Genomic DNA, 11738 nt, shown 5'->3' with positions numbered 1-11738 from the left:
CACCACCTGGAGCCAGCAACTAGTGTGGGTCGAAAACGCCCGCAACACCCTTCCCTGCTCTGCCACGTGTCTTTTGCCCTTTGAGTGTTCCCTGGGTTATCAGCCCCCGCTCTTCCCGGAGCAAGAGGAAGAGGTCGGCATACCCTCGGCCAGATGTTTGTCCGCCGCTGTCGTCGTACCTGGAGGAGAGCCTGGTCGGCTATTCTCAAGACCACCTCCAGGTATCGACATCAAGCAGACCGCCACCGGACCCCAGCTCCCCGGTATCGTCTTGGGCAGAAGGTATGGCTGTCCACCCAAGATCTGCCCCTCCGGGTTGAGTCCCGCAAACTTTCCCCCCGGTTTTTCTGGGTCTTCTCCTGAAACGTGATATCATTACTTTAAGACATGAAGGTCAGTCAATCCGGAAAATTTCAAGAACTTTGAAAGTTTATTCAAGTGCAGCTGCAAAAACCATCAAGCGCTATGATAAAACTGGCTCTCATGAGGAGCGCCACAGGAAAGGAAGACCCAGAGTTACCTCTGCTGCAGAGGATAAGTTCATTAGAGTTACAAGCCTCAGAAATTGCAGCCCAAATAAATGCTTCACAGAGTTCAAGTAACAGACACAACATCAATTGTTCAGAGGATACTGTGTGAATCAGGCCTTCATGGTCGAATTGCTGCAAATAAACCACTACTAAAGGACACCAATAAGAAGAAGAGACTTGCTTGGGCTATGAAACACTAGCAACGGACATTAGACCGGTGGAAATCTGTCCTTTGGTCTGATGAGTCCAAAGTGGAGAATTTTGGTTCCAACCGCCGTGTCTTTGTGAGACGCAGAGTAGATGAATGAATGATCTCTGCATGTGTGGTTCCCACAGGTGTTATGGTGTAGGGGTGCTTTGCTGGTGATACTGTCTGTGATTTATTTAGAATTCAAGGCACACTTAACCAGCATGGCTACCACAACATTCTGCAGTGATACGCCATCCCATCTGGTTTGCGCTTAGTGGAACTATCATTTGTTTTTCCACAGGAAAAGACCCAAAACACACCTCCAGTCTGTGTAAGGGCTATTTGAACAAGAAGGAGAGTGATGGAGTGCTGCATCAGATGACCTGACCTCCACAATCACCCGACCTCAACCCAATTGAAATGGTTTGGGATGAGTTGGACCACAGAGTGAAGGAAAAGCAGCCAACAACACAGAGTGAAGGAAAAGCAGCCAACAAGTACTCAGCATATGTGGGAACTCCTTCAAGACTGTTGGAAAAGCATTCCAGGTGAAGCTGGTTGAGAGAATGCCAAGAGTGTGCAAAACTGTCATCAAGGCAAAGGGTGGCTACTTTGAAGGATCTCAAATATAGAATATATTTTGATTTGTTTAACACTTTTTTGGTTACTACATGATTCCATATGTGTTATTTCATAGTTTTGATGTCTTCACTATTATTCTACAATGTAGAAAATAGTAAAAATAAAGAAAAACCCTTGAATGAGTAGGTGTCTCCAAACCTTTGAATGGTACTGTATATTTATATATGTATATATGTATGTGTGTATACAGTGGGGAGAACAAGTATTTGATACACTGCCGATTTTGCAGGTTTTCCTACTTACAAAGCATGTAGTGGTCTGTAATTTTTATCATAGGTACACTTCAACTGTGAGAGACGGAATCTAAAACAAAAATCCAGAAAATCACATTGTATGATTTTTAAGTAATTCATTTGCATTTTATTGCATGACATAAGTATTTGATACATCAGAAAAGCAGAACTTAATATTTGGTACAGAAACCTTTGTTTGCAATTACAGAGATCATACGTTTCCTGTAGGTCTTGACCAGGTTTGCACACACTGCAGCAGGGATTTTGGCCCACTCCTCCATACAGTCCTTCTCCAGATCCTTCAGGTTTCGGGGCTGTCGCTGGGCAATACGGACTTTCAGCTCCCTCCAAAGATTTTCTATTGGGTTCAGGTCTGGAGACTGGCTAGGCCACTCCAGGACCTTGAGATGCTTCTTACGGAGCCACTCCTTAGTTGCCCTGGCTGTGTGTTTCGGGTCGTTGTCATGCTGGAAGACCCAGCCACGACCCCATCTTCAATGCTCTTACTGAGGAAGGAGGTTGTTGGCCAAGATCTCGCGATACATGGCCCCATCCATCCTCCCCTCAATACGGTGCAGTCATCCTGTCCCCTTTGCAGAAAAGCATCCCCAAAGAATGATGTTTCCACCTCCATGCTTCATGGTTGGGATGGTGTTCTTGGGGTTGTACTCATCCTTCTTCTTCCTCCAAACACGGCAAGTGGAGTTTAGACCAAAAAGCTATATTTTTGTCTCATCAGACCACATGACCTTCTCCCATTCCTCCTCTGGATCATCCAGATGGTCATTGGCAAACTTCAGACGGGCCTGGACATGCGCTGGCTTGAGCAGGGGGACCTTGCGTGCGCTGCAGGATTTTAATCCATGACGGCGTAGTGTGTTACTAATGGTTTTCTTTGAGACTGTGGTCCCAGCTCTCTTCAGGTCATTGACCAGGTCCTGCCGTGTAGTTCTGGGCTGATCCCTCACCTTCCTCATGATCATTGATGCCCCACAAGGTGAGATCTTGCATGGAGCCCCAGACCGAGGGTGATTGACCGTCATCTTGAACTTCTTCCATTTTCTAATAATTGCGCCAACAGTTGTTGCCTTCTCACCAAGCTGCTTGCCTATTGTCCTGTAGCCCAGCCCAGCCTTGTGTAGGTCTACAATTTTATCCCTGATGTCCTTACACAGCTCTCTGGTCTTGGCCATTGTGGAGAGGTTGGAGTCTGTTTGATTGAGTGTGTGGACAGGTGTCTTTTATACAGGTAACGAGTACAAACAGGTGCAGTTAATACAGGTAATGAGTGGAGAACAGGAGGGCTTCTTAAAGAAAAACTAACAGGTCTGTGAGAGCCGGAATTCTTACTGGTTGGTAGGTGATCAAATACTTATGTCATGCAATAAAATGCAAATGAATTACTTAAAAATCATACAATGTGATTTTCTGGATTTTTGTTTTAGATTCCGTCTCTCACAGTTGAAGTGGCGGCAGATAGCTTAGTGGGTAAGAGCGTTGTGCCAGTAACCAAAAGGTCGCTGGTTCTAATCCCCGAGCCGACTAGGTGAAAAATCTGTTGATGTGCCCTTAAGCAAGGCACTTAACCCTAATCGCTCTGGATAAGAGCGTCTGCTATATGACTAAAATGTAAGTGTACCTATGATAAAAATTACAGACCTCTACATGCTTTGTAAGTAGGACAACCTGAAAAATCGGCAGTGTATCAAATACTTGTTCTCCCCACTGTACATATAATGGTGTGTATGGACAGTATACGAATAGAAAAGGTCTGTACAGCAGTGGTTATATAGGATGAGCAATGACTAGAAAACACTATATACATATAAAGTGGGTAAAACATTATGTAAACATTTTTAAAGTGACCAGTTTTCAATGACAATGTTCATAGAGAAGTAACACACGCGCACAAGTAAGGACTTCGAAAAGTGGTCCCTGTCACACTCCTACGACATGTGTATGTCAACAACCCACATACAAAAATCCTCTCTCTCCAACATGTGGTAAGCAATCCCAAAAAATACACAATCCAACAAATACACTTCTATTACACTCATCCACTAACTAACACCAAACAAAATCCCTTGTTCATACACACTCAGATTTCCAGTAGAATTTAGATATGCCAGTGCTACTAAACGTCTTTAAATTGTGTACTCATCTGGGTAAAGTAATGTAGTCCAAAAAAAGGAAAAGGTGATGGCATTTCCCAAAAACACTACAACAACCTTTTAATATATAAGACCACCTATGTATTTTTTTTCAATACTTTATTTATTTATTTTTTAGGGGGTAGATCAGCTTTAATATTGCAGATACAGTGGGGAAAAAAGTATTTAGTCAGCCACCAATTGTGCAAGTTCTCCCACTTAAAAAGATGAGAGAGGCCTGTAATTTTCATCATAGGTACACGTCAAATATGACAGACAAAATGAGAGAAAAAAAATCCAGAAAATCACATTGTAGGATTTTTAATGAATTTATTTGCAAATTATGGTGGAAAATAAGTATTTGGTCAATAACAAAAGTTTCTCAATACTTTGTTATATACCCCTTTGTTGGCAATGACACAGGTCAAACGTTTTCTGTAAGTCTTCACAAGGTTTTCACACACTGTTGCTGGTATTTTGGCCCATTCCTCCATGCAGATCTCCTCTAGAGCAGTGATGTTTTGGGGCTGTCGCTGAGCAACACGGACTTTCAACTCCCTCCAAAGATTTTCTATGGGGTTGAGATCTGGAGACTGGCTAGGCCACTCCAGGACCTTGAAATGCTTCTTACGAAGCCACTCCTTCGTTGCCCGGGCGGTGTGTTTGGGATCATTGTCATGCTGAAAGACCCAGCCACGTTTCATCTTCAATGCCCTTGCTGATGGAAGGAGGTTTTCACTCAAAATCTCATGATACATGGCCCCATTCATTCTTTCCTTTACACGGATCAGTCGTCCTGGTCCCTTTGCAGAAAAACAGCCCCAAAGCATGATGTTTCCAACCCCCATGCTTCACAGTAGGTATGGTGTTCTTTGGATGAAACTCAGCATTCTTTGTCCTCCAAACACGACGAGTTGAGTTTTTACCAAAAAGTTCTATTTTGGTTTCATCTGACCATATGACATTCTCCCAATCCTCTTCTGGATCATCCAAATGCACTCTAGCAAACTTCAGACGGGCCTGGACATGTACTGGCTTAAGCAGGTGGACACGTCTGGCACTGCAGGATTTGAGTCCCTGGCGGCGTAGTGTGTTACTGATGGTAGGCTTTGTTACTTTGGTCTCAGTTCTCTGCAGGTCATTCACTAGGTCCCCCTGTGTGGTTCTGGGATTTTTGCTCACCGTTCTTGTGATCATTTTGACCCCACGGGGTGAGATCTTGCGTGGAGCCCCAGATCGAGGGAGATTATCAGTGGTCTTGTATGTCTTCCATTTCCTAATAATTGCACCCACAGTTGATTTCTTCAAACCAAGCTGCTTACCTATTGCAGATTCAGTCTTCCCAGCCTGGTGCAGGTCTACAATTTTGTTTCTGGTGTCCTTTGACAGCTCTTTGGTCTTGGCCATAGTGGAGTTTGGAGTGTGACTGTTTGAGGTTGTGGACAGGTTTCTTTTATACTGATAACAAGTTCAAACAGGTGCCATTAATACAGGTAACGAGTGGAGGACAGAGGAGCCTCTTAAAGAAGAAGTTACAGGTCTGTGAGAGCCAGAAATCTTGCTTGTTTGTAGGTGACCAAATACTTATTTTCCACCATAATTTGCAAATAAATTCATTAAAAATCCTACAATGTGATGTTCTGGATTTTTTTTCTTCTCAATTTGTCTGTCATAGTTGACGTGTACCTATGATGAAAATTACAGGTCTCTCTTATCTTTTTAAGTGGGAGAACTTGCACAATTGGTGGCTGACTAAATACTTTTTTCCCCACTGTAGATTGTAACTTCCATCAATGTAATTGTCTGCATCACTTCCAATCCCTCATATGTTTTTTTTCTTTTTCTCGCATATATATACACATACATATATGCATATACATACATATATATATACATACATATCCTTAAAAAATATATATATTTCCCTTTATTACTTTCCAACCCCACCATCCCTTCCCTAATTGGAGTAAACTAGTGAACAACAATGCTTAGGCCTCTACTTCATACTTATACATACTATATACATTTTATGGACACAGTCAATAATTATATTTTGTTTGTTTTTACTCCTGAACTTCCTCCGATCATTTTCATGATGTCCATCTGGTATGCTTCTATATGCCATATCTTTCCAACTGTGCTCTTTCACAAAAGCTCACAATATATAACCCATATACTTATTAGGGACACAGCATGTCTTACACTAGTTATCTTGTTGTTATTAGTCCCATCCTTCAACTCCATTCAAAACCTCCCATCTATCTATCTTTTAACACCATCCATATTGGATTTCTATTTGCCATATATTTTTCAACTGTACTGTGATGTTTTACAAAAGTTCTGAACCTTTCTATTCTCATTGTTTCTACAGTTTGTGAATTGAAAATAAACATTTTTGCTAAAAGTATTATTATATTATTGATCGATTGACTATGACTTTTCAGATCACCCAGTAGTGCTATCTGCAGGGTCAGCTCCATGCAAATATTGCAATCCTTCAGCCATTCCTGGACCTGTGTCCAGAAACAAGCTACAAATGGACAGTACCAAAACAAATGATCTAATGATTATGTCTCTTCACAGCCAAATCTTCAGAGCTGGGAAGATTGTATCCCCCATACAAATAACATTATATTGGTAGCAAGAATTGTATATAATTATTTAAATTATAAATTTTGAATCCGGCGTCGTTTTGCGTATCAGTTCATAAACACTATGCCATGGAATCGGTACATCAAAAATCTCTTCCCAACTATTTTGCAAACTATATGGGATGTCTGTCAATCTTTCGGTCCTTAAATGAAACTGGTAAACCTTTTTATTTATCACAATTTTCTGTAACCAATTATGTTCTTTAATGCAAGGCTGACAGACAAGTTCCTTACTTTTTCATCCTTCCACTTTCCTCTTCCATTTTTGCGGTAATGCTGCAATTATTTGGTTGTAATTTTGGATAGAGCAGACATTTCCATATGTTTTTGTTAGCTGCATAACTCCACCATTCCTACTGATAATATAATTTACGAACATTATACCTTTTTTTTTTTTTATCTAAAAAAATAACGTTTTTTTTAATCAAATAGTATATTTGAGTTTAACCAAAATATTTGTTGCAATATTTGTTCTGTCATTTCTGGAGGATTAAATTGAAATTGCAACCAACTTTCTATGGCTTGTTTTAGAAATAGTGATATTTGGGAGATTATTTCCTTTTCAAATATCTGAAAGTGAGGGGTTGTAATCTGAATAAAGGGAAAAAGTCCCTTCTTGAACATTGGGTGAGACAATCTTACTAGTTTGCTAGAGAACCAGTTCGGATTTAAGTATAATTTTTGTCTTTAATTGCATCCAGAAGTTCCTCCTCTGTAATTTCACCTTCACATGAGCCTTTCTGTATGGCTGTTAACTTTACATTATCAATAGAAAAAAATTCTCTACAATTTGCTTCAGTTAGAGGAGATGGAGGTGACTGAAATGAAACCATATGCTTAAAGTACTTTGTTTCCTCCTTCAAAATATAATTTGGTGAATCATGGATGACTCCTTCATTTGTAACCAGTTTCAATAAATAATTTTTGGTAGCATTCCTATGTTGAAGATTAAAAAATAATTTGGTGCATTTTTCCCCATATTCCATCCAGTTTGCTTTATTTTTATAATATATTACACTTGATCTTTCTTGAATAAGTTTCTCAATTTCTTTTTGTTTTTCCTCTAATTTATTCTGAGCCTCTATGTTACAGTTTTTATTGCTATCTATCTGTTCTGTTAGACCTTCTGTTTCCTTTATTAGTGTGGACTCTTTTGACCTAAATTGCTTTTGTTTTCGAGATAAGTACTGAATTGCATGGCCTCTAAAGGCACATTTAAAGGTGTCCCATACAATAAGGCAGGGGTGTCAAACGTCCGGCCCGCGGGCCGGATCAGGCCCGCAAACGGGTTTAATCCGGCCCGCGAGATGATAAAAAAAAATAATAAAAAAAAAATAATAATAATATTAATAATAATAATTTTGTAAAGTATAAAAATGCGCTGCAATTTTTCAATAAAATAAACTGCTGTTCCAATTGCGTCCACTGGATGGCGCAATAGCAATTGTGTTAAGCAAGCAAACTGTTTATACCGGGGCAGAGCAAGTAGGTCAAGCACGTGCAGCCAATGAGCTACTTTGTTTTGCCCGCGATATTTATTACGGCTTCTACTTTTAACATTATGTGCTTTGGCACCCTCATTGCCCCAATATGTCTCTGTCAAAAAAGAGAAAAGTGGACACAGAGTGCAGAGTGTTCCAAGAAAAATGGTCATCCTATTTATTCACGGAATTGAATGGGAAAGCTGTATGTTTGGTGTGTTCAGAGCATGTTGCAGTGCTGAAAGAATATAACCTTCGCCGCCACTATGTGAGTCTTCATGCCGACAAATATGACAACTTTCAAGGACAGCGGAGATGAGAGAAGGTGAATGAACTGTTGGCGGGTCTGAAGAAACAGCAGTCTGTGTTTACTCACAGCCGAGACATCAGTGACGCTGCAGTGAAAGCTAGCTACCTCATTGCTAATGAAATCGCAGTGGCTTCAAAACCATTTAGTGAGGGTGAATTTGTAAAAACATGCATGATGAAGGCAGCGGAGATTGTGTGCCCTGAAAGCGGCAGGCTTTTCAAATATCAGCCTGACAAGAAACACAGTTGCAGACAGGATTTCCGATCTTTCAGTGGATTTGGACAGCCAGTTGAAGCAAAAAGTAAAGTCATTTATTGCGTTTTCAGTTGCAATTGATGAAAGCACGGACATTACAGATGTTGCACAACTGGCCATTTTCATCCGCGGAGTTGATGACACATTGACCGTCACCGAGGAGTTCGTGGAGTTGGTGCCGATGACAGATACAACGACAGCAGCTGATATTTTTACCGCACTCGTCGGGCGCGCTGGACAGGGTCGGAGTGGACTGGTCCCGCGCTGTCAGCCTGGCTACAGATGGTGCGCCCTCAATGATCGGGAAAAAAAGCAGGCGTTGTGACAAAGTTCAGAGAGAAAGTGCAATCTGCAAATGGAGGACGTGATTTTTTGACTTTTCACTGTATTTTGCACCAGGAGGCTTTGTGTTGCAAGTCATTAAAGATGGATAACGTCATGAAGGTGGTCATCCAAACTGTTAATTTCATCTGATCCAGAAGCCTGAATCACCGTCAGTTTGACAGCCTTCTCAGAGAGAAAGACCACATCTATGGCCTGCCATACCACACTGAGGTAAGATGGTTAAGCCGAGGTGCTGTGCTGAGGCGTTTCTTTGATTTACGAGAAGAAATTGAACAGTTCATGGAAGAAAAGGGCAAACCAGTGTTAGAATTTCATTCCGCAGAATGGATGCAGGACCTTGCATTTATGGTGGATGTTACAGAGCACCTGAATAACTTGAACAAACAGCTGCAAGGGCGCAACAAAGTTGTCACGCAGTATTATGACAGCATACGTTCTTTCAAGTTGAAGCTGTCATTGTGGGAGACGCAACTTGCCGGTGGTGATGCAGCTCACTTCCCCTGTCTGAAAAATGTGTGCGCGACCCAACATGTGGCAGACATGAAGCGGTTCAAAGATAAAATAACGGGACTGTTACGGGAGTTTGAGCAACGCTTTCAGATTTATGTTTATATGTTTTTATGTTGATGTGCTATTGTTTTTAATTTATTTTATTTTATTTGTATATTTAACCTATTCTTGACTCTGTGGTTCTTGCACTTGTTTGGGGAACAGGATTTCATTATTTTTATCTACATTTCTGCCTGAGAAATGACACCCTGATATAGTTCTGTGATCTGTGATATACTTCTGTGAATCACTGAGGCATTGTGTGTTTGTGTGTTCTTTGTCCTCAGAACTTTCAAATAACTTGAGGTGTTTTATGATTAATAGTGATGTTGTGCTTTTGGACACTGTCCTCAGGCTCCAGCTTTATGTTTATATGTTTTTATGTTGATGTGCTATTGTTTTTAATTGTTTTTATTTTATTTGTATATTTAACCTATTCTTGACTCTGTGGTTCTTGCACTTGTTTGGGGAACAGGATTTCATTATTTTTATCTACATTTCTGCCTGAGAAATGACACCCTGATATAGTTCTGTGATCTGTGATATACTTCTGTGAATCACTGAGGCATTGTGTGTTTGTGTGTTCTTTGTCCTCAGAACTTTCAAATAACTTGAGGTGTTTTATGATTAATAGTGATGTTGTGCTTTTGGACACTGTCCTCAGGCTCCAGCTTTATGTTTATATGTTTTTATGTTGATGTGCTATTGTTTTTAATTGATTTTATTTTATTTGTATATTTAACCTATTCTTGACTCTGTGGTTCTTGCACTTGTTTGGGGAACAGGATTTCATTATTTTTATCTACATTTCTGCCTGAGAAATGACACTCTGATATAGTTCTGTGATCTGTGAAACAGTTCTGTTAATCACTGAGGCATTGTGTGTTTGTGTGTTCTTTTTCTTTAGAATTTTCAAATAAACTTGACGTGTTTTATGATTAATAGTGATGTTGTGCTTGTACTATTTTGGACACACTGTCCTCAGGCTCCAGCTTTATGTTGTATGTTGATCGTATTAAAACAAAGAAAACAATCTGAAGTTGTTGTTTTTAAGTTATATATACCATGATTTTTCCGGTCCGGCCCACTTTGGAATAGATTTTCCTCCATGTGGCCCCTGAGCTAAAATGAGTTTGACACCCCTGCAATAAGGGGATTTGCTGTACCTATGTTATGTCGGAAAAAATCAGTTATAAATTCCTCTGTCCTAGTTAAAAACAAGTTATCATCCAATAGGCTTTGATTACATTTCCAATATCCTCGCCCACGTGGAAATTCAGTAAGAGTAATGTATATGCCAATTATATGATGGTCCGACCGCATTCTGTCCCCTATCAACACTTTTTAAACTTTTGGTGCCAACGAGAATGACATAAGAAAGAAGTCAAGACGACTAGCTTGATTGAGTCTCCGCCATGTATATCTCACTAGATCAGGATATTTAAGCCTCCATATATCTACTAGTTCTAATGTATCCATGACATTCACAATTTCCTTAAGAGCATGAGTGTGATTGTTTGTATCCTTTTTCCACGCAACTTCATCTAGAATTGTTGAATGGGTTTCCTGTAAACAATAGATAATATATTCCTTCTCTTTGAGCCATGTAAATATTGTTCTTCTTTTGTTATTATCTGCTAAGCCATTACAATTATAACTGGCTATACTCATTTCACCACATACCATAATGAGATACAAGTTTCAAATCTATTTGTCATTATATATGTTTGTAGATTTACCAATAGAAAATACCATAGTGATTGAGTGTCCATATGATATTTGCAATGTTACTAAATAACCCTCCAATTGTTCTCCACTAATTCCCCCGCTAAAACCCATCCCCATCCCAAGTTGGGCCGTCATCCCAACCACCTATGTATTGTAAAAAGTTATTGTTGCAAACTTTTTGGGAGATGCCATCATCTTTTATTTTATTTTTGGACAATGTAGATTTCCACCCCTGCTTTCTGCTCTAGTCATGGCCCCACTGAATGTGCCCTGCCCTGACCTGCCTGACTGAATCGATGATGACATCATATCCTGTTGGGAGCAGGGCAGACCATAGTTGTAAGTGTGTCAACCCCATAGAGATAGTTAGAGGATGCAACATTGTATCTAACCCATTATGGTGTCTGTGAGAGCATGGGCAGCGCCAGAGGCCATCTCCATTTTGAAGTAGTCAATTTTCTTCTAATACTACTTCTATGAGTTGGTAAACAAACTGAAAGGCTGCCACCTGGAGTGTGTTGTTTGAAAAGGTTTAAAGCCAAGGTTGCCGATTTACTGCCACCTGCAGTTATGGAATGTTTGCTCACAATTATAATTCATTGGCTGGTCCCTCCTGATGACCTGGGTGGAATTATGGGATCCTTCCTTAACCCATAGGAAGTCCCACCCAGTTG

Source organism: Coregonus clupeaformis, chromosome 17 (assembly GCF_020615455.1).
Source record: "Coregonus clupeaformis isolate EN_2021a chromosome 17, ASM2061545v1, whole genome shotgun sequence".
NCBI classification, from domain to species: Eukaryota; Metazoa; Chordata; class Actinopteri; order Salmoniformes; family Salmonidae; genus Coregonus; species Coregonus clupeaformis.
The sequence above is the reverse complement of the archived record's forward strand: the minus strand, read 5'-3'. Positions refer to the sequence as shown.